Raw genomic sequence first — 12,099 nt, forward strand, 5'->3', positions numbered from 1 at the left:
ATCTATGAAATTCTAACAGGACTGGACAGGGTAGATGCTGGAAGGATGTTCCCGATGGTCTGTTTGTCCAGAACCAGGGGGCACAGTCTCAGGAACCAGGATAGGCCTTTTAGAACAGAGAGGAGGAGAAATTTCTTACCCAGAGAGTGGTGAGCATGTGGAATTCATTACCACAGGAAATAGTTCAGCCCAAAACATTGTATGGTTTCAAGAAGCTGTTAGATATAGCACTTAGGCGAAGGGGATCAAAGGATATTGGGGAAAGCGGGATTAGATTATTGAGATGGATAATCAACCATGATCATAAAGAATGGCAGAGCAGGCTTGAAGGGCTGAATGGCCTCCACCTGCTCTGCTATGATAATATATTAAATAATAGATACCTGGGAGTTTACTAGAAGCAGAAAGCTAATCAAGGAGTTGAGACAATCTATCTACAAAGTCATAGTGAATACCTGGAACTAATTGCAGTCTGGAATCTAGTCAACTGAATCAGACAATAAATCATGTTAAATAATAAACAGCTCGCAATGAGTTACAAATTGGATTCTAATCGAGGAGTTCAGACAGTATACTGTACATTAAATAATAGATATCTGGCAAAGAGTTACAGGCTGGAATCTAATTGAGTTCCCGTACCGGCCTCCCTGAACAGGCGCCGGAATGTGGCGACTAGGGGCTTTTCACAATAACGTCATTGAAGCCTACTTGTGACAATAAGCGATTATTATTATTATTCTGTTGCATGGCCCAGGAAAGGAAATATCAGGTGTCCACCAGAACATGTGAGGCCTTGGTTACCGATAGGTGCCACAGGAGTAAGGGAAAATTAACATTCAATTGGTATGGTTCCTTTTTGGCGTTAAGACTTTGCGCCTTATTTTGGCATCTTTTAGTTCGATTTTTTAATTTAATCACTGGTGCCCTTAGACTTAACATATGCCAAAATATTAAGCCCCAGTCCAGTCGTAGGAAATAATTAACATCAAGTTCAAGATGCTTGTCTGATGACATTGTAGGCAGCTCACTTCCACCCGTTCTGATGCATCAGAATAGGGCCAATTGTTTCTTAAACAATTGCAGAGTTTTTGCCTTGACTACTCACCTACCAGAAGTCCATTTTACGTGATGGTCAGTCTGCAACCAGAGCCTCTTTTCCTTAGTCCAAAGGGCCTTACACTTGATTAACGTTGCTCTCTCTTCCTAGTCCCAGTTAGTTTACTTTAAGTAATATTCTGGCGTTACACATTTACAGTGCAAAAACAGGCCCTTTGACCCAACTGGTCCATACTGATGTTTACACTCCAAACGAGCTTCCTCACACACTCCTTCAATCAACCCGGAAATCATTCTATTCCTTTTGTTCCTTGTGCACTGTCCTAGCTCCGGCGTAAACACATCTATGCCATTTGCCTCTTGGGAGGCTGTGGGTTCAAGTCTCACTCCAGGAACGTGAGCACATAATTCGAGACTGACTGACACTGTTAGACTTAACACATGTCAAAATATTACGGCCCAGTCCAGTCACGGGAAATAATTAACATCAGAAAAAACAAACTCTGTCAGAATGGACATAGTTCAGCCCAGGATGTGATTAACAGGAGAAATAACAGCAGAATCCAACCCTGGAAGTCACCTGTGTTTCAGTAAGTGGTGGGACTGAGCATGTTTCTTCCCACATTCCCCGTATTGAGGGAGTCGGGGGCTGGATCGTAATGCAGAGCAAGACCAACAGCGCGGGTTCAATTCCCATACTAGCTGAGGTAATCCGTGAAGGCCCTGCCTTCTCAATCATGCCCCTCACCCGAGGTGTGATGATCCTCAGATTAAATCACCACCTGTCAGCGCTCGCGCTCTCCCCCTCAAAGGGTAAAGTCGGTCATGGTCATGTCGGACCATGGCGACTCCACTTAGTTACTGAGGGGAGTGCCACTTTGTTGGAGATGCTGCCTTTCGAAGATGTTAAACCTCGGCGTGCCCACAAGAATGTAAAAGATCCCGCCACACGGCATCCACCAGGAGCAGGAGAGTTAGCTCCTGCTCATCCCTCAGCCAACACCATGGAAGGGGGCGATCTGGTCATTGTCCCCCTGATGTTGGCGCGGAGCTGGCTGTGCGCAAATTGGCTGCGGGCCAGGACAGCGACTGCGCGGCGGAAGCGCTGGATCGGCTGGCGCGCGAGCGAAAGGCGCCAGGCAAATGCAGGTCGCGCTCCACCTCAAGGAGGCCCTGTGTCCCCCGCCCCCCCCAAACACACACACACAAGCGTCTCCGCTTTATTCAGCCGCCCTTGGTCTGGGAGATCGAGATATTTGGGGGGGGGGGGGGGGGGGAAATCACTTCAAATAAATCCCAGCCTAAGTGTCGAGGGTAAGTGCTAGGGGTAGGGAGCCAGTGTTGAAGTGTCCCACTCACACTTACGGCTCTGTCTATCTCAGTCCCTCTCCTCGTCCTTGGGGAGTGTTGACATAAAATACAAATGTTTTTGATGTCACTGTTTACACACATTCACACATTGGACAAATCCCGGGATAAATGCCAAGGGCGAAAACAAGGGTGGGAACAAGAGCTTGAAGACGGAAGCATTTCTAGTTCGGTGCCTTTTTTATTGAACGCCAGTTTTGGAGGACAGCGAGGTGAGCGGCACATTAGTCCCCCGAAAGTGTTCTGTTTGTTTTAAACTTTCACCAAACACAATCCTCACCCTCCCCTCAAAGATACACCTTTATTTTTTCCCCAGAAATAAAAACAAAGGCAAAATGATGGCAATCTAGAATATCAATATCATCCTGGCAATATTTACCATATTTCATTCCCCCAACCACACACACACACACAAATAAACTTGTCTGGAAAGAACACTGTGGATCTGCTACAGTTAAGAAGAAATTGCTACTGTGTGTTTGTTACCTCGATGGCTGGTGGTGGCGAGTGCAGACTTTCCCTCCCCCCTAAGTGCACATGACAGCCAGAAGTTCGCCAGCTCCCCTCTCCTCCTGCCTCTCTCTCTCTTTTTAAAAAAAGCGGACGAGGAAAGAATTGCCGATTCTAACACATGTGGGCTCAAATCCCAGCGACGTGAGCTCAACCCGTCTGTCGTCTTTCAACTGGTCGGCCTCCAATTAACAAAAAAAAAGGCAACTCGGAACTCCTCCTCCCCCCCAGTTATTATTCCTGGTGTGTGTGTGTGAGACTTCAGACTCACTGACACGCCTCTTCTCCTACCAGCAACCCAAAAGAAAGTCTTCAATGACTTCTAGAGAGCAATTACACAAGCAGCACAAGAGGCGCCATCTCCACTGGACACGATCAAATGTAACAGTTTCACTCCACTCCCCCCAGAGTATCTAACTTTACTCCACTCCCCAGAACTTTTTGGGGGGTGAGTTATATTCGGGGACAGCCAGTACAAAGTGGGTTCTATCTCGTGTTATGAGAAGATTAAAACCGCGTTACAACATTTTAATACGCCCTGAATTGGGAGTCCCTGATCCTGTTGGTTTGTAACATTAACATTGTTTGTAACATTGTAACGGGGCTCCACAACTCAATATTTAATGGATACGCCGTCCATCTGTGTGACTTTGTGGCAGCTCCGAAGGAGACCTTTCGGCCCGTCGTGTCTGCACTAGCTCTCCAAACACACCATTAGTTTCATTCTCCAACCCTGCACGTTCTTCCTTGTCAGATAACAGTCTAATTTCCTTTTGAATGCTTCGATCGAATCTGACACCCCTCCCACCCTGGCACTGCATTCCAGACCCCAACCACTCCCTGTATGAACATATTCAGTTTCAGATTTCCAGTATTGGCAGCGTGCCACTTTTGTGTAAATAGTGAAATTGCTTTGAAACAAATGGACCTTTGAAATTATGCAGAGGGATGCGAATCTGCCAACCGCACATTCGTCTAAAATTCCCGTGCCCACGTTTTTGATTTGAACGAACCTTCATTCATTCACAACTGAAGTTTCCACTAGAATTTAGAGGTTTTCCCATGTCTGGCAGTCAAACACGTCTTACTGTAGCTGATTTTTCCTAGACTGTTGCCAAGCATGGCTAATGTTCCACCGTTACTGCCTGCCACAGGCACATTGGAAGGGTGTACAAGTTGATTAACAACCTGTTTGGCCACTTTTATGAACCCGCCCTCCATGACCATCGAATCCTGGGGTGGGAGTTGAACCCAGGGCTTCTGGCCACTTCCCACTGAGCTGCAAGTCCTCCTCCCTCCATTATAACAGCCAGAGAGGGATTTCAGATGAATGCATTAGGCAGTCATACCAGCATTGTCGACAGGGTGATTATCAAATCCATTTATATTGTCACTCGTAGGAGAATGTTTCGTTTAAAATGATGGACGATTCTGACAGAACCAACACTTCAAACATTAACCTGTCTCTTTCAGAAACTGATGTACCTGCTGGATATTTACCATACTTTTCATTTTTTTTCTTCTGGTTTTATTTTCCCTAATACACAAATGAACATAAGTTGCCAAGCACTCCTTTACACAAAGATCAAACCATCTCAAAATGTCAGCCAACAAGATATAGTCTACACTGAGGAGAACAACAAGAAATTACAGGAAGGCGTTAATAAACTTGCAAAATAGACAAGTGTGGTAGTCGGTATTAGGGGTATTATGGTACCCAGGTTGATGATGTTAGACCATTGGTGTAGGAGGTACCTGAGACAGCAAGATCATTGGTGAAGCCTGCCTGCTGGTTCCGCCCAGTAAGGCGGAGTATAAGAGTCTGTGTCTCCCCAGCTGCTGCATTCTGTACCTGCTCTTCTGGGGGAAACATCTAGTCCAATAAAGCCTTCAATTGTCATCCAATCTCGCTTCTGGAGTCATTCATCGAGCATCAATTTATTGGACTAGATTTTAAAGAATGGAGCTCCGAATCGAGCCGGAGAGTCTGCAAATCAGCCCCCACGCGGCAAACGCAGTGGCAACTTTCAAACACTGGCTGGGGTGCTTCAACGGGTACCTCAGGACGGCCACTACTACACCCACGGAGGACCAGAAGATGCAAGTTCTCCACTCGAGGGTGAGCCCAGAGATCTACACCCTCATCGAGGATGTGGACGATTTCAAGGCCGCGATGGCTCTGTTGAAAGGACACTACATTCGCCCAGTAAACCAGGTCTACGCCCGACATCTGCTAGCGATGAGGCGACAAATCCCGGGGGAATCGCTGGATGAATTCTACCGTGCGTTTCTGGTACTAGGTAGGAACTGTGACTGCCCGCAAGTTTCAGCCAGCGACCACACAGAACTTTTAATCCGGGATGAATTTGTTGCAGGTATGCTGTCCTCCCAAATCCGCCAGCGGCTGCTAGAGAAAGAGACACTAGGCCTCAAGGAGGCACGGCCCCTTGCTAGCTCCCTGGACGTGGCCTCCCGAAATGCCCGCGCGTACGTCCCCGACCGCGCGGCAGCCCCTTGGGCAGCGTGGAATCCTCCGCCGCGGCTGACCCCGATGCATCCCCCATCCCCCCACAAACTTGTGCTGCGTGGCTACCAGGCAACCCCTGGGGGCCTCGCACCCCCGGCAGCGCTGCCCGGCCGGCTCCTCCATCTGCAAAGGGTGTGGCAAAAAGGGCCATTTTGTGGCAGTATGCCAGGCCTGGGCAGTTGCCGCCGTCTCCGGGGGTGAACCGGGGCCGCCACCACAACTCTCTACACGGGCCACGTGCGGGCAGCGGGCGCTGCCATCTTCGTTTTCCCGAGCCACGTGCAGGGCCCTGGGTGCCGTCATCTTGTTCCCCAGGGACCATGTGCGACGCGTGGGTGCCGCCATCTTGCACACTCCCAGCCATGTGCGACCCTTGGGCGCTGCCATCTTGGCTGGAGTCTCAGGACCCCGATTCAGGTGACCACACACCACCCGAGGAAAATCTTCCATTTTTACCACGACTCGCGTCGGTCACCCTGGACCAGTCTCGGCCCCGAACGCTCTCGACCGCGACCACAACCGTGCTCATCAACAGATACAAAACATCCTGCCTGATCGGCTCCGGGAGCACAGAGAGCTTCATACACCCCAAGACGGTAAGGCGCTGTTCTCTTCCCATACACCCAGTTAACCAAAAAATCTCCCTGGCCTCCAGGTCTCACTCTGTAGAGACCAAGGGGATCTGCATAGCTAACCTCACGGTCCAGGGAAGGGAATTAAAACATTTCCGACTCTATGTCCTTCCTCACTTCTGCACTGCCACGCTCCTAGGGTTAGACTTCCAATGCAGCCTCCAGAGCCTTTAAATTCGGCGGCCCTATACCCCCCCCCCCCCCCCCCCCCCCCCCACAGTCTGCAGCCTCGCGACCCTCAAAGTTGGCCCGCCTTCCCTTTTTGCGAACCTCATCCCGGATTGCAAACCCGTTGCCACCAGGAGCAGACGGTACAGTGCCCAGGACCGGACCTTCATCAGGTCGGAAGTCCAGCGGTTACTGAAGGAAGGTATTATCGAGGCTAGCAACAGCCCCCAGAGAGCTCAAGTAGTGGTTGTAAAGACTGGGGAGAAGCACAGGATGGTCATCGATTATAGTCAGACCATCAACAGGTATACGCAGCTTGACGCGTACCCTCTCCCCCATATATCTGATTTGGTCAATCAGATTGCACAATACACGGTGGACCTCAAATCCGCCTACCACCAGCTCCCCATCCACCCGGACGACCGCAAATACACTGCATTCGAAGCAGATGGGCAGCTCTACCACTTCCTGAGGGTTCCCTTCGGTGTCACAAATGGAGTCTCGGTCTTCCAGCAGGACCACGACACCAACCTCTGAAAATTCCTCCATACCGCAAAAATCCTTAACCTAACTTACAACAAGGACAAATGAGTGTTCAGCACCGACCGTCTAGCCATCCTCGGCTACGTAATGCATGATGGTGTTATAGGCCCAGATCCCGAACGCATGTGCCCCCTCATGGAGTTTCCCCTCCCACACTGCTCCAAGGCCCTGAAACGCTGCCTGGGATTTTTTTCATATATCGGCCAGTGGGTCCCCAATTATGCGGACAAGGCCCGCCCACTAATCCAATCCACGGTCTTTCCCCTGTCGGCAGAGGCCCTCCAGGCCTTCAGCCGCATAAAAGCGGACATCGCAAAGCCCACTATGCACACAATCGCCGAATCCCTTCCATTTCAAGTTGAGAGCGACGCGTCCGACGTAGCTCTGGCGGCCCCCCTCAATGAAGCGGGCTGGCCCGTGGCCTTCTTCTCACGCACCCTCCATGCTTCAGAAATCCGTCATTCCTCCGTTGAAAAGGAAGCCCAGGCCATAGTAGAAGCTGTGCGGCACTGGAGGCATTACCTGGCCGGCAGGAGATTCACGCTCCTCACTGACCAACGGTCGGTTGCTTTCATGTTCGATAATACACAGCGGGGCTAGATAAAGAACGATAAGATCTTACGGTGAAGGATCGATCTCTCCACTTCCAACTATGAGATCGTGTATCGTCTCAGGAAGCTAAACGAGCCTCCTGATGCCTTATCCCGTGGTGCCACCGCACAAGTGGACCGACTCCGGGCCCTCCAAGAGGACCTCTGCCACACGGGGGTCACTCGATTCTTCCATTTTATCAAGACCCGCAACCTGCCCTACTTCATCGAGGAGGTCAGGTCTGTGACCAGGGACTGCCAGGTCTGCGCGGAGTGCAAGCCGCACTTCTACAGGTCAGAGAAAGCGCACCTGGTAAAGGCTTCCTATCCCTTTGAACGCCTCAGTATGGACTTCAAAGGGCCCCTCCCATCCACCGACCACAACACGTACTTCCTGAATGTGATTGACGAGTACTCCCGGTTCCCATTCACCATCCCCTGCCCCGACATGACCGCAGCCACCGTCATAAAAGCCCTCCACAGTATCTTTGCACTGTTCGGTTTCCCCACCTACCATTGTCATCCAATCCCGCTTCTGGAGTCATTGATCGAGCATCAACAAGTAATTGGCAAATTAAATTGAACACAGATAACTTTGAGGTTCTGCGGTGCATTAGAACTTGGAAGTGCAAGTCTAGGTGAGGTGTTGTGGAGTAAAGCACAACTATTCGACTTTAGTGTACTTCACTCTTCCACTCACAAGGAACCAGACAAAAGGTCTTGGAGTAAAAAAACTAGTCCTTTATTACAAGCTATAGCAGGGGCTCCCTGGCGTCCTAATTTGGAATGCCAATAGTCCCTGCTATAGCTTGTCAGAAAGGACTCGTTTTTTTTACTCCAAGAGACTTCGTCTGTTTTTTCTCCGCAACAGGGGTTAGAGGAACAAAGGGATCGCCGAGTACAGATACATTCATTCATAAATGTTGTACCACAGATTAGCAAAAATAATTAAAAACGCAAGTACAGCACTGGGGTTTAATTCTAGAGGGATAGAATTAAAAAGTATGGAAGTTATACTAAACTTACATTGAATCTTGGTCAGCCTACACTTACCGCATGTTTTCCTAATCGCCATATTTTAAAAAAGGACATTGAGGCATTGGCGAGGGTGAAGACAAGGTAATACTGGAAATGCACAGATATACATATCAGGAAAGGGTCGACGGGCTGAGATATTTTCTCTCTTAAAAAAAGAAGGTGGAGGGGTGACCTCATAGAAGTCTTTAAAATGATGAAAGGTTTTCATACAAAGAGAATGTTTCCTCTGGTGGGGAAGAATTTAACTGGAGGCCATCAATGTAAGGCAGTCGCCAAAAACCCAGCGGGGAATTCAGAAGCAGGTTCTTCACCCAATGAATGGCCAGAATGTGAAACTCACTGCCACAGGTTGAAGTGAATAGTAGAGATGTATTCAAGGAGAAACTTGACACACATGCGAGGGAGAAGGGAATGGAGGATTACTGTTATATATTTGTTGTTGCTGTGAAGAGAAAATGAAGTAGAGGTCCCAAGCGCTAGGTGTGTGAAAACATTGTGCAGGGTTTATTAAGAGATGTTGCTTTTACAGGGTAAGATGGTGAACTCCCACAAAAGCCCGTAAAAATGCCAAGCTAAATGTCACTTGACATTTCACCAGCAAATAGTGTTACCTGAATACATAACATCCCTCCCACTTTACTCCTTTAGTGCCAACAACATTTCTTTTACACACTTAAACAAAAGATCCAACCCAATATTCATTACATTGCACCATTATGATATTTATATACATCAGTAAGACAGTCCCAAAAAAAAAAGTAAGATGTCTGTCTCGTTTAGGTAATATCCGACATTCAGGAATTTGAAATCACCAAAGTTCTGTTCACTTGTTGGTGGTACTTCTTGAGAAAGTATTGCAGCATCTGTCTCTGCTGGAACTGATGACTCTGTAGTGACAGGTTCAGTAAAATCTGCAGTAGTAGGTCTGAGTTCTGACATATCATGGTAGCACAGTGGTTAGCACTGTTGCTTCACAGCGTCACAGACCCAGGTTCGATTCCTGGCTTGGATCACTCTTTGTGCGGAGTCTGCACGTTCTCCCCGTGTCTGCGTGGGTTTCCTCCGGGGGCTCCGGTTTCCTCCCACAAGTCCCGAAAGACGTGCTTGTTAGGTGAATTGGACATTCTGAATTCTCCGTGTGCCCGAACAGGCGCCGGAGTGTGATGACTAGGGGATTTTCACAGGAACCTCATTGCAGTGTTAATATAAGCCTACTTGTGACACTAATAAAGATTATTATTATTATCACTGTCCATGCGCTCCAGCTATTGACTGCCAACGCCAAACTTGTTCATCATCTGTTTGAACCGTGTAAGATATCAGACCTGCCTTGGCCAGAATGGTGACGGGAGTCCATTTTTCACTCGTGGTATAATTTCTAGCTAGGACACATTCCCAACGCTTAAAGACTGTACTCTTTGAGTTTTGCTCTCTTCTAACCATTTGTGCTTGATGCTGTCGCCGGACAATTTACAAAGTTGTAGGTGTGTCAAGAGATTCTCAATTCCTCTTGAATAGTCACATCGCCAGTGAGTTTTGCATTGTTGAATGCGTGGAATTTCTATACAACATTAGAAAGTTGTTTACACGTCTGGATAAAGAACCTTGATCCCTCGATGCCTTTACAGTGTGTTTGAGCGAGTGCACAAATCGATCGGCCTACCCGGTGGGGGATACAAAGCCGATTTAATATGGTGATTATTAATTCTCTTTGAGTAATCTTCCAACCCTGTTGATGTCAACCGTGTCCCATTATCATTCACAAGTTGTTCCTGCCTTCCAAACCTTGTGAGTATGTCATCTAGTCTCACAATTGTCTGTCCGGTTGTTGTGGACTTCATGATTGCAACTTCTGATTAGTTCACTATGAACTAATGCCCCTCAATTGACCCAGCATAGTCTATTGGATTCTCTGCTATGTCTGTGTAGGCCACTCCCACAGATACAAAGGTTACAGGTATGGAGTATTCTTTAGTGTAGCGCAGGATTGGCATAGTCCCACCTTCTCCTCAATTTGGGCATCTAATCCCAGCCACCAGAAGTGCCTTTTTGCATCAGGGGCTGTTTAGCACAGGGCTAAATCGCTGGTTTCGAAAGCAGACCAAGCAGGCCAGCAGCACGGTTCGTTTCCCGTAACAGCCTCCCCGAACAGGCGCCGGAATGTGGCGACTAGGGGTTTTTCACAGTAACTTCATTTGAAGCCTACTCGTGACAATAAGCGATTTTCTCTGCTCTTTTCTCATATCCATAGCCTTCCCCATCACTGGAGCGGTTCTTGCATACTTCGGTACTTGAGATGAAGTTACTGGTACGTTTTCAACATGACAGAGAGATCATGGGCGGAATTCTCCATTCGCCGTCTCCGAAATCGGGAAAGGCGATTGGGTAGAGAATCGGTTCCAATGCCGAAATCGCAATGCTCCAGCACCTCGACAGCGGCGTCAGGGCGTTCCAGAACTCGCGAATAGTAGACACCGTTTGCATATTATTAGCGGGACCGACTCGGTATTCTCCGGGACCTCCCCGATTCTCTGCCTCTGATGGGCCGAGTTCCCGACGGCGCGGTTCACTCGTGCTTTGAAAAATCTGCTGAGGAAGAGAGAGGAGGTAAGGATCCAACTTTGCCATAGTTGGTTGACAGTTGTGCCGCTGGCCAGAGGGCTTCTGCCAGGGCCAGGGGCAGGGGGTGGCCAGGAGGTGGGCTGTGGGGTCAGGGTCGTCGGGCACAGAACACCGTTGCCGCAGCCGGCAAGATAGCCTTGCAGCTGCGCAAACCGCAAACAGTCCACTATGAACCTAGTGCCACGGGTCACATAGGTGTCTCCCCAGGGCACCCCCCTGGGTACCCTCTGGCCCAGCCAACCCATCAGCTGTATGGATGCCAGTGCCATCATTTTGACTGCGATAAGTATCTGTGGGGATTTTAATGTGCATGTGCGGCTGCAGCTTGTCAACCTCCCAAGTGTCAATCACGGACCCAGCGAATCCCGCACCGTTTTTCATTGGAATCGATTGTGTTCCACGTGGCACCAGTGCTAGCCCCTCAACGTTAGCAGAACCAGGTGCGACGCCGGTTTTTCTGTCGTAAAAGTCCACGCATTCTGGGTTGGCGTCAACATTTAATCTCAGAAACGGAGAATCCCGCCCAAGAAATTTACAGAATTTTCACTAGATTCTTGTTTGACTTCCTGATCTTGTTTGACTTGTAGCGACAGTCTAAATAAAGCATCCGCATTTGCAAGCTGGTCTGACTTGCAATACCGGATGTCATAATCGTGTGCCGACTAGATCACCTTTGCAATCAACTAGCTGCTAAAGCAGGAATACCCTACTACGGCCCAAAGGTTGTAGTTGAGGGCCGATGGTCAGTCGAAAGTGTAAAATTGCCTCCAGAATGTGAATGGTGGAACCTTCTAACATTTTCTCTAGTTGAGCATAGTTCGACTCAGCGCTAGCTAATGTTATGATAGCAGCATTTCTCTCCTGAGGGCATTATGTGAGAGACAACTGCGCCAACCCCATAGCGTGATGCATCGCAAGCAAGCTGTAACTTCAGCTGTGGCTTGCAATGGGCCAATAATTCCCACTTCTTCAAAACTTCTTTGACTTTTTGATCAGCATTTTAACATTTTTTGGTCCAGTGCCAAGCATGTTTGACACAAAGTGT

The 12,099-nt window shown here is 48.7% G+C and overlaps 1 protein-coding gene across 1 annotated transcript in view; it reads right to left on the reverse strand.

The window, feature by feature from the left end:
- The window catches only part of LOC119973832 (ETS domain-containing protein Elk-1-like), a 144,992-nt gene extending 141,892 nt beyond the window's left edge, over window positions 1-3,100 (reverse strand). Inside the window, exon 1 of the mRNA XM_038812297.1 lies at window positions 2,911-3,100. The gene's annotated coding sequence lies outside the window, so the exon portion shown is untranslated. The remainder of the gene's footprint in view (window positions 1-2,910) is intronic.
- Between the last annotated feature and the right edge of the window lie 8,999 nt (window positions 3,101-12,099).

Source organism: Scyliorhinus canicula, chromosome 11 (genome assembly GCF_902713615.1).
Source record: "Scyliorhinus canicula chromosome 11, sScyCan1.1, whole genome shotgun sequence".
In the NCBI taxonomy this organism is placed as follows: Eukaryota; Metazoa; Chordata; class Chondrichthyes; order Carcharhiniformes; family Scyliorhinidae; genus Scyliorhinus; species Scyliorhinus canicula.